The sequence below is a fragment of the Solea senegalensis genome, linkage group LG9 (genome assembly GCF_019176455.1).
Source record: "Solea senegalensis isolate Sse05_10M linkage group LG9, IFAPA_SoseM_1, whole genome shotgun sequence".
NCBI lineage: Eukaryota > Metazoa > Chordata > Actinopteri > Pleuronectiformes > Soleidae > Solea > Solea senegalensis.
Genome location: NC_058029.1, coordinates 4,112,496 through 4,125,271, shown reverse-complemented (window position 1 = coordinate 4,125,271; position 12,776 = coordinate 4,112,496).

The following is a 12,776-nucleotide window of genomic DNA, read 5'->3' as shown; positions in this document are numbered from 1 at the left end:
CTGTGTTTAGAAGAATATTACATCAGATTTAATTGTGTTTTTATGTGTTATTAAGTAAATTTTATAGACAATAAATTCTCCTTAGGGATTTTTGCTGCATTATTGAAAGAAACATATGCTAAGTAAGAGCAAATACACATGTTTAAAAAAAGAGAAGAGTGAGTTCTGGAAGTGTAATGCTCCACTAGCACCAGCAGATGTCACCAAAACATCACAATTCTGCATCAGTTTCTGCACCCTCGTGATCTGTTCATCTGCTGCTGATTATAAATATGTATTCGTTTATTTCTCACTTTAAAGAGGGAACAAGTTTCATACTCCCAGAACTGTCTTTTCGGTTATTCTTAAATCTTCAAATTGATTTCCTTCACATTCATATATATCTAGTTCCACATGCTCTTTCTCTCCCTCAGTTATGGAGGATTCACTTTGTCAGCCGCAGTCTGATCACCATCTCCCCTTGGACGGGAGAGATTCTGCAGATCACTGTGGACCATGAAAGGGAGACAGAAAATTGGGTTTTCACAAACAAAATAACCTTTGACGAGTTGGGGACAGAGATGCAGACACTGTGAGGGGCTGATGCCTTTGGGGCTGATGCACTGGTTTTCAGTCGTGGTGGAGATGGTGTATAGTGCTCTATCTGGCGACAGAGACAGGAACATCAGGAAATAAGAGTTGATCTCATCTGTTTGACTTGGAGAGTGTGTGAGAAAAAGGGGAGAGCAGGAGCGGGAACAGAGTCCCGTCTGGTGGTGACATCGTGACAGCTGACCTCAAACTCCACAAACAAACACCCACTGGCCAAACCTTGCAACACTGACTCCTGCTGCAGGCTGATGTGGTGGTGGTGGTGGGTGAAAAGAAAAAAAAGAAGAGGCAGGGAGGGATAACAAGTTTTGGAGACAGTGTGTTTGTTTTCTTCTCTGACTCAGCACTGAGAGCCAAAGTCTGTGTGTGAGAATCTGTGAGAATCCCTGAAACTGTCTGTGTGTGTGTGTGTGTGTAAAGAGAGCTGCTTCATAAGACAACATCTCTATCTGAGTGTATATATGTATATATATGTATATATATATATATATATATATATATATATATATATATACATATACACATACAGTATATATATATATATCATTCAGTCAGTCATCATCTAACCGCTTTATCTTCCACCAGAGGGTCGCGGGGGGTGCTGTGCCAATCTCAGCTACATCGGGTGATAGGCGGGGTACACCCTGGACAGTTCGCCAGTCCATCGCAGGGCCACACACAGCTAGAGACAAACAACCATTCACTCTCACACTCACTCCTATGGTCAATTTAGAGTGTCCAATTCACCTAATCCCCACATTGCATGTTTTTGGACTGTGGGAGGAAGCCGGAGAACCCGGAGAGAACCCACGCACACACGGGGAGAACATGCAAACTCCATGCAGAAAGGCCCTTGTTCCAAAACCGGTGTCTATATATATATATATATACATATATATATGTATATATATATATATGTATATATATATATATATATATATATATACATATATATATATATATATATATATATATATATATATATATATATATATATATATATATATATATATATATATATATATATATATATATATACACATCAAGTCAAATAATTGGTTGTAATTTGTGGCCAGTGAGTATCAAACCAGAAAAGTTTTTACTATAACTTAAATAAAAAGTCTTAAAGTATATGACATCTACTGTATCAAAAGAACTTTTCTGATATACAATGTATCAAAAAGGTGAGTAGTAAGAGCTGAGCTATGGTGGCTCAGTGGTAGGGCGAGTTGTCTTTCAACTGGAAGGTTGTGGGTTGAATTCCTGGCTCTGCTAGTCTAGGCAGAGAGTACACTTAACCCCATGTTGAAGAGTGTGAATGGCAAAACTCACGACAAAGAGAGTTTGAGGAAATGTAGTGGAGTGAAAAGTACAAGTTTACAAAGTAAAGTACAGATACGTGAATTTTGTACGTTGTTACGCTGACCTTGGGGAGTTAGAAGAGGTTCAGTGTGTGCAATCCCCCAAACTCCACATGGCATTTCCTGACATGGTCATTGTATTTCTTGTCCTCACCAGCTGTCTTTGATTAGCCTGAGGTCCTTTAAGCAACACCCCATGGAAGAAACATGTTGGAGAGAAGGTGCCGTCATCCCTGAAACCCCAACACTAATTCATCCAGAGTCCGACTGTATACCCACCCACCTTTCTGTGTCTGACTCCAGTGCCACACTGTGTTTGGAGTGAAAACAAATCCCCTCAGTGTAACGGTACACTGCTGAGCAGACGCTTTTCAATCGCCTGTCCTTCTCCGACATCACGTCCGACGACACCTTGGCTTTTCTGACAGCCTCAAGCGTCCCACTCAGCCTCAGTTATTGTGTCTTTGGTCAAACCTGGCAACCGCAGCTCAGCTGGGAGTTTGAGAAAACACCACGAATGTTCTGGGGGGGAAAAGAATTGGAAGGTGCACGAGGGCCAAATGATGAGAGAGATGTGGCGATCAGACACGCATTGTTATCCCAGGCAGTGTCCACATGTGCTGGTGGGTTTTTCAGGCGTGGCTTTGGACAGACACTCCGGTGACCACTGCTGTCCTGTCAGACGTGTGTGTGTGTGTGTGGGCAGTGAGAAAAGCCTGTACAAACATTATAGCAGCCTGCGAAGCAACACTACATATCATCACAATGTTCTGTGATGTTGCCTTTAAACACTTGTATTTAGCAAATAGAGGCGCGTGATGCAAAGTAAGACTAAAAAGTAACAAATAATAACAAATCATTCAAATAGAAGAATACAATTAATGCAGGGATGGCGACTGTGAAGACACAAGGAACATTTAAGACGTGAGAAATGTGTACCACATGTTCTCCGTTTTAGAGATGAATGGGGGGAAAAAAATGAAGAGATTTGTTTGGATTATGTCAGTGTCACATAGCCAGAACATCCCCCATGACAATGAGAATTTAAAAGTTTCCCCAGCCTCGTCTTGTATTAGCTATTCTAATACATTCATCCATTCATCTGTCAGCTTTTAGCTGCCGGAGCCACTTGCAGCTGAGGATAAAGAACAAGTGGACAATATGTTGTTTATAAATACAGTTATTATTATTTGTTATCGACAGTCAAATTAAAATTCACAGTGTTCAAAAAAAGACAAATGTATGTGAATATTTACTTAAATGTGTCTTTTTTGAATGAGTGAAATAATCTTTCTTTCTTTAATTAATTATGTCTGCACATTAGGTCATATTTACTGTCACTAAAATGAAAAAAAAAGTGTCCCGTGACCCATCTGTGGGTCCCGACCCAGTGTTTGGAAATCACTGCGTTAAATTCTATATTTATTTTAGGTGTCTGTGTGGGAACCTGTGTTCAGAAGCTGTTCACTTGTTTGTTTGTTTGTTTACACCAGAAGCTCCAGGTGGGTCCTCATAAGTCTGGTATAAACATATGTGTGTGTGTGTGTGAGGGGGAGGAGGAGGGGGGAGGAACACGTTTACTGCTCGTTTTCCTGTGACATGTTTATTACGGAGCAGAGACACATGCTGTCAATGATCACTCGTTGTTTGAGTATCAGTTATCTCAGCATTAAGGCCCATTAGTATTCTGTGGAAACTAATTCAATTAGTGCTCTCCAGGGGCCCCCGGGGGCCGTAACACTACATCAGTCAGACCACGGGAGACACAGAGAGAGAGAGAGAACATGTGTGTGTGTGTGTGTTTACATCTGAGTGAGGCCATTTTACCTGCTGCATAAAATTTAGATAAATAAAAGTGACATTTAAAGAGTTGATGACGCACAACGCGCCACACATAATCTCCAATCGTGTTTATTTATATGTATAATGAGTAGTAAAGCAGATATATAAGAATATATTGGTATACTTATGGTGTAAATAGCAATTGAGTCAGTGTCATTCACTTGCCTTGTGTGCAGCAATAGCAATAAACAATTAAAAAAAAAGGGAATCATCATTGAATCCAGATACACTGGATCTTTTCTGACTAAAGGCTATAATCTTTTTGTTTTTTTTTAAATGTAACCTTTATTTAAACTCACTGAGATTAAAGACCCATTTTGCAAGAGTCAGGACATAATTATTACTATTAATTCCTGTTCAATCATACGGATTATACATGACATATTCTGAATATAATATCATTTACCTGGCAGAAAGTGCGTAAAACTATAAAAAGAACAGCAGTCAGACACATGGGATATATATATATATATATATGTATATATATATATATATATATATATATATATATATATATATATATATATATATATATACATATATATGTATATATATATATATATATGTGCTAAATATGAGAGAATGTACATGAACGACTACACTGAGCATGTTAATTAACGTGTTTAATAGAAGTACAAGTAAATTACACTTAATGCAACTGTCATAGGGTTACGGTGGAGGGAGTTGCGTGGTTACGGCACCAACTGTTCACCTCGGCCTCGTCTTAATCCTGGTAACACAGCTGTCTGGATTATCAGCCAGCGCACCTTGACCTTGAGCGTTTGATTTCCCCCTCTCATCCCAGGACAAAGCTGTCAACCGCTTCACCTGCTGCTCCTCTGATGGAGAGATAAAAAAGGAAAGAGGAAACGCCAGACGAACAACACATGTTGTTATTGTTTCTATGATTAAACCCCATGTCTACTGTCGCTGCTGTACCAAAATAAGAAGGCAATTCAATATTGAATGAAATAATTATATTTTTTTGATTTAAGGACACATCAAAATTGCCCATAATATATTTAATGATACCAAACAAAAAACATGACTAGAGGCTGATTTATGATGAAGTTTTTGTAAAAATCGTATTTATTCAACAGGCAAAAAAAACCAAGTAAAGTTGAAAAATAATTTATTAAAAAAAGAGACAGGGGGAAAGACAGAAGGCAAATAAGAGGCCAGCTAACATGACCGGCTTAAGCCGGTGCAGAAAGATTGTTTCCTTTTTGCCCTGTGCTGTAATTTCCTGCTCTGTGATCAGCTCTTCCATACGATTAGGCTGATTTGCAGAGAATGCAGTCATATGACGGGCTTTGCTCCAACTGTGCAGACAAATGAGGCCGAGCAGCAAAGCAGTCAGCAGGCTCACACACACACACACACACAGAGAGACAGACAGGTGAGCTGTTATATATATATATTTAAGATTTAATACACGTTAGTGGCTCCACACACACTTGCTGCTTCTCACGCATCATGTACATGTGTGGAAATTAAAACCAGTTCATGTTAGTGTAACTGCAAACCACCAGCTTCTCCAAAACCCACATTATAACTGCCAACATTACACACACACACACACACACACACACACACACATGTTCGACATTCATGACATGAGGGGACATTGCATTGACTTACATTCATTTCCTGGAGACTTACTCTAACCCTAACCACAACTACTACTGGCCTAATCCTAATCCTAACCCTAACCCTAATCTCAATCTCAGCCTAACCTTAAAACATACCTTCACCTTAAAATGTAGTCATTTACGTTATGGGGACTTGCTTTTTGTCCCCACAAGGAAGACAAGTCCCCATAATGTGACTGTGTAGACAGGTTTAGGTCCCCACAACATTAGTAATACCTGGACATTACACATTACGCACATTACACACACACACACACACACACACACACACACACACAGAATCAGCTCTGAGGTCCATGTAATATAATTAGGCCAAGTCACTGACCTCTTCTTCTTTCAGAACCTCCACAATGCCAGAGGGGCCCTGCTCTCCCTAGGCAACCTCCCCAACACACACACACACACACACACACACACACGCAGGTTGGTTTCGCATTGTTTGTGTGGACACTCATAGACACAATGCAGTCCCTAGCCCCTTACCCCTAACCCTAATTCTAACCCTAACCCCAAAACCAGGTCTTAATCCTCAAAAAGCCTGTTACAGTTACTGTATGCGGACCAGCCAAAGTGTCCTCACAAAGATATAGATTTGCTTGACAATTGTTCCACACGGCCGGCTTAAGACATGTACACACGTAGTGAGAGACACATAATGCATTCCCTAACCTCACAACTAAATGCTTAACCCTAATCCTTCCCAAAATGTCCTCACTCCCTGTGTAGCAATCCTTTTAAAGACACTGCGTTGACTTTCACTCATTTGGACAACCTAAATAAAGTGCTATGTATCCCACAATGCCTCATCCTGACCCCTTAATGTAACCACAATTCAAATCCTAGCCCTAAACGTAGCCACCTCCTCAAAAACGAGGTCTCCATCGCGAGTACAGGTCCTAAAGGGATAACAAATACATATATATACAGTATATATATATATATACTGTATATATATATGTACATAGATTTATATACATATATAAATCTATGTATAGATTCAAGATTCAAGATTATCGTTCCAAAACAATGAAAGAACAGTTTAAACTTAAAATCTAACATTTTTAAAAATCTAAAGATTTAAAAAGAATTAAGAATGAGGAGAATTAAGAGAATAGAATACAAATTAAAAATTAGAAAGAGGCACATTTATCAAAAACGGGATCATTTTGACCATGTAAATGTGTCCCGTGTGCAATAGTTACTTAAGTGTCTTTCTCTCTCTCGCTCTCTCTCTCTGTCCTTCTAATCTCTTTGTCTGTGTTTATTACCCAGCCCCCTTCCCTGTCTCTCATTACCACTATGATTTTGACTAAGCCTCTTACTGCTACCTGATCAAGTATTGGGGAAGCAATCTGGAAAGCCAATTGCTTTAATTGAGGTGAAGAGTCCCTGACCATTCAGAGAAAGGTGTGTGTGTGTGTGTGTGTGTGAGTGAGTGGAGACCATGCAGTGCGGTGCAGTGTGTTAATGTACGTGCGTACGTGTGTGTGTGTGTGTGTGCGGCCATGACTTACACAGACGACGAGGTTCCTCTGTCACTTGTCAACACTCTTGACGGTTTAATCTTTCCTGCCTGTACGAGTATTAAAAGATTATGAGCGTTCTGCATGGTTTCATCCGAGCCACATAAGGGGCTGTTTTCTCCCAGGGGCCCCTCGGTTCACCCTGTGAAGGGGTGAGACAGAGGCCCACAGTGGGGGAGACAGGCGAGGAGAAGAGGCGAAGAAATGATGGTGGTTGGTTCAGTTCAGGCGTTTTTTTTCTTTCTGCTTCCTGGAGTCGCATTTTCCTCTTACATGTACCATCTTGCATTCCATTCCAGCAGTGGTGATTTCTCGGCAGGCGTTCCATGAACACCTAAAATGACTGGTTGACTAATGTGGACCCTCATTTGGGCACGTACGTCAGGATGACCTCGTGTGAGCGACGGGAGTCAATACGAATGATTCCATGATGTGAGCGGGTTGGTCTGAATCTTGGATTCTTTCATTTAAGACGTTTTCCGCAGGACATGAATCCCACAGTACTGCACGTCTCTACACAGAGATTATCCTTCTTCCAGGCAGAATGTGTGTGTGTGTGTGTGAGTGAGTGAGTGGTTTTACAAACACCAGGTCCAGGTACAGAAGCGAGGTGTAATAGGCTCTTTCATCGGCTCGGCTGGCTGGCGTGCTGCAGTGATCTTTCAGCAGCCAGACACCCCACTAACAACACTCTGCTCACTGCAGTCCTTCAATTAACAGTTTATTATTGCAGGGGCCCTCACTGTCGGCCCCCAGGTGCTGAGAGCTACATGCCAATATGGCTACTGACAGTCTGTGAGCTTGTGTGTGTGTGTGTGTGTGTGTGAGAGAGATGGCGTGCTGGCATGCAGAGAGACACCTTTCAACAGAAGAGGTCTTTGGGGGGGGTTTTTGATAAATTCGTTGCGCGAGTTGACCACAGATTTGTGTGTTTGAGAGCTGCAGAATACACTGACGCATTTGTGCGATGCGTTTGTGTCCCGTTCTGCATCGTCACAGTACAGATGTGTTTGGGAGAACATGGAGGTCTCTGACGGCGGGTTGGTAAGATAAGATTGTCCGTTATTAGTCCCACAATGGGGACATTTATGGTGCTCAAGCAGCAGTTGAAATTCACCTCTACGTTTTTGTGATTATATATATTTATTCATGTTGTCGTTGACTGTGTTACGTCGTAAACCCGTTCTTCTCAGATCTCTGAAGAGGCTGCCAATCAATCGCTGACCGGAGGCTTCTGTCAATAAATGTCATATTCAAAATTGTAATTGCTCACTTTGTTTTTTTTGTACTTTTATTTCTAATACTTAAGTACATTTTATATCAGAAAATGACTTTTTGATACTACTAAAATCACTGTCAGGTACTTTAAGACTTTTACACAAGTATCGCTTTCAAGTACTTTATACAAGACTGGGTTGGGACCCAAAAATTTGGATTGCCCAGTTCAGGTCAGTTGGTAGTCACTCCCCCCAGGGGAGGGGAGCGTAAGATTGACAGGCGGATCCGGGCAGTTGCACGACGGGCAGGTGATTCTACGTTCCAACCCCTCTCCTGTGGTCACAAACTGTGGGTAGTGATCGTGGATACAAGCTGCCGACATTATATGTGCTTCTTTACACAGTGGCTGCAGCACAGTGCACACACTTCACACATACACACACACAAATAAAGGATAACCGTCATATTGACTGTGCCGCCAGTCCGTCCAGAACGCTACTGAAATGTTTACAAGCAACAATTGATGACAAAGTTGTCACCTGTCACCAGCTTTAATTGAATGAACTGCCGTCATCTGCATAGAAGGAGAGAAAAAAAATCCATGATCATCAAAACCATCCGTCTTCATCAACACTGAGCTGCTGCTGCTGCTGTGGAGTTGTTTTATTTTTACAGGGGTTTAAGGAAAGAGAATTGTTACTCACCTGTTGAAAAATGGACATTCTAACGTGTGGGTCGAGGCACGAACAGTAAAAATAAAAGCACTCATTGTCACAGTTGAATGAGCGTCGTTAAAAAACCTCATATCTGTGTTTTTTTTTGCTGAGTGGGAGTGCTTTCAAACACAGTACAGGCGAATAGTGGGCTTCTCTGTCTCATACTTGTTTTTTGCATGATCAGAAACTATGCACACACACACACACACACACACACATACCCCCCCGCCCCCTTCACTCTCCTCCCCTGCCAATGCGCTGCTGGTTAGATATTGTTAGCATTCCATTTGCCATTTACATTTTCTCTGTTTGACATAATTGAGGAATGGATGCTCTTATGAAAATTAAACTTGCGGTCCTCCCGGGTTACTGTAACCCTGTTAAAATGTAATGAGATTCTTTATGCGTCGTCTTGTGATTTTTTTATTAAATAGAATATCAGTATGACTAATTCCCCGGGCCCAAATGTGGACTGGGACACCGCATTATTGATAGGCCAGTGCATAAGTGGTCTCTCTTGGCCTGCCTCTAATGGCCTAATAATGCATTATACCAGTATCAGTGGGCCTGCGGCTTGCAGTGCTTATTGTCGTTATTGAAAACACCTGGGCGGACCATTCATCAAGGTTAAATCACCAGGGCCCATCCGTTCATTAGGCTGTCAGTAAACATCTTTATTTAGTTTCAGCTGCCGATACTGACAGGACGGAGGCACGAGGAGCACTGACGAGCAGCTGCGCCCCCCCCTCCACCCCCGCCCCACCCCGAGTGTCCAGGAAGACATGGGGACGTGAAGCCATGAGGTTTGGCCGTGGCCAGGCTCCCGGCTGGCGGTTGGCCCGCGACCACTGGACCCGAGCCGCCCCTGTCAATTGGACGGATGATAGAGCAGAGCGGATTAGTGTGGCCGTTCCCGGAACAGAGGCAATATTACGATAGCTGTGCGTTCCCCGTGCATATTTATCTTCTCTGATGATTGTTTTGAGTGTAAGCAGAGGGAGAGGCCGAAAAACTGTCAGGCAATCTCAGTGAATTTGGAGGCTTTTTCTCCTCGTGACGGATGGCCGCGGGTCCCAACGAAGAGAGATGGGCCGGGCGGAGGAGCCAGTGGAGAAATGATTAACCTCATTGACTCCCATGTTTAGTTAAAGAGCAACTTGACAAATCCTCACTGCACAAGATGCAGGCTCCATATTAGCATATACTCAGAATCAACAGATAGTTTCAGTCAAATGACAGCGGACGTTTGGGAAAAAAGACTGCGTTTCATCAACTTAAACAGAAAATGTTCATCAAAATGTGGGGTTTTTACTTATGTTTCATTCATTTTTACGCACCAGGATCGATCCTCAGAGATGAACTCGGACAAAATATAATTTTTCTGGAGCTGTAGAATTACAGAGAGTCTTTCCTGCCGTCGTCTCGCTCTGACATTTTCTGTAAAGTTAACAAGAGAAGTTCCAGAAGACGTCCTGAACAACCTATGCAGAAATGTGTGTTCTCATCAGCAGCTGTAAAGATGTACAAATGTAATGTAAATGTATGGAACATTTAAATAAAAATAGTCCAACCTGGTTTCTATACTCTACTAATAAAATCTGTGTTATAAATATTTGCCTCCCTGTACACTGAACAAAGAAACAGCGCTGACTTTAACAAGACATTTGTTTCTGCCTTGGGGAAAATTTATTGTCTCTTCATAATTCATTTGTTTGCAGCCACCGCACTTTCCTTTAGCGGATTTGGACAATTTAATGAATAAATTAGGCAGATTTGAGAGAATTAGTGACATTTCTTACTGCGTTCCGTAACACAAATGAGGCCTAATACGGTTGACCGTGACGGGAACAATTAATTCAGAGAAAACTACAACAAATTAAGAGGATGAGACAAAGTTTTGGGCCTTAATTCTAATTATAGACACACGCAGAGAGGCACACACACACACACAAAGAATCCAGACTCTGCTTTATTGGTTTGGATTCTAATCTGGAAAATGGGCTAAAAATCAAATGCTGCCATCATTGGCTTTTAGTCGGCTCAAAATAAATGATGTGGGACGACATCTGAGTGAGTCCAAATGAAGATTACAAAAGCATGGAGGTAAAGCATTTGCTGACTTGTGGCTCACTGAAACAAATGATGAGCTGCTTCGTCGGTTTATCACCGACACGCTGCAAAAAGCAGATATTTACCAGAATCATCGGAGGGGGAGGATCTTTATTAATACTCACTTCTCTTGCTGCTCTTTTAGACTATCACTCACTTTGACAGAAGGCTGAATAACGTAGATTTGTTTAGTAAATGACTTCCTTCTCCTCACTCTCTGTTGTCAAATTATAATTTTATAGTTTTCTTGGCATCACACGACACATCACTGTGTCTGCGCCAATCGCTGCTGAAACCTGACACAGTTCAATTCCTTTCATCAGCTCTGGGGGTATTTTTTTACTCGATAAATCTTCAAGTGCTGCCACACAGTGACACTTTAATTAAACAATTAAACAATTAAAATGTCAATTTTTTCTCAGTTCTGTCAGTCGTCTCTCAATGAGTCAAAAACTATAAGACGCCAATATCACACATTGGTGCACTCCTTTACTCCACCTGTAACACTTTTGTCACCTCAGCGTCTTTTGGCAGCTTTTAATTTGGTATTTTTAATTTGCCAAAAGTTTGTATTTTTTGTCATATTTAAAATGACTGACCCCTGCTCCCATGACACGTCTATAATACGCCATGTAAACAAATAGTTACGTTCGTCACCTTACGTACAAAAAGCGTCACCATTGAAAACCATTGAAATGAACTCCAGTTTCCTCTATTTTGCGATTTTCTGGTAATCCAGCAGGTGAAGGTGTTGCGTGTTACATGCTAATTCAGTAAAATGAATTAATTTTATTTTTCATGATTGGAAATCATCTTCGTTAAAAGAATATCTACGAATTTAAGGTGAAAAAACAAGTGTTTGCTGTTGATACAGATGGGACATTTTTGGCACTGAAGGTGCTGAGAGGGGGTAAGTGCCATTAAACTAAAAATAATAAACCAAAAACACATGTGTTGTTGTTGGTAATCAGTGACATTTTCCAGGCTGTGTTATCCCTCCAAAGTAATTCTTATTACTATATAGTATATGAGAAATACTGCATATTTACAAAAAGCGTCACCATGTAAACGTATTATAAACTCCAGTGTCCTCTATTTTGCATAGATTTTTCTGGTAATCCAGCAGGTGAAGGTGTTGTGTGTTGCACGATTATTCAGTATTCTGACACTGCATAGAGCTGCAGCATGTTATGAACGGGTGGCCCGGGGTGTTGATGAATTAATGTTGCGGGCAGCTCTTCTCCTGCCAGCAGCTTAGCACACAAGTTCCAGGGAACCATATATCACTGTGTGTGTGTGTGTGTGTGTCTGTCAATGAGCTGACTGGACCTCACGGCCCTCAGACCAAACACAAACAATCAGCAACAGCTGGATCCAGATTCACACTCTGATCCTCGCATAGACCTCTCTGCACGAGAAAACCTATTGATATCACTTAATGAACACTGACTATATTTCTTTACATACTTGCACCAGGTTTTGCAAAGAGGAAAAACAAACTCTTAAAAACAAGCTCACATCCTGTTCATATTTTAATGATTTTACAGTGTGATACAGGCCAATAATTCCCTCATAATAAGCGTCTACACTGAATATGGAAAATCTATTCAGAATGAATAAAACAAACAAACAAAACAGTTTATCCTATATTTATAAATGAATGATTCATTCCTCTGTGAACCTCTAGGGGGAGATAAAAGCATGAGAAGCATCCTGACCTTTAGACACAAGGAGGACAAATTACTGCAGAGACAAGAGAAGTCA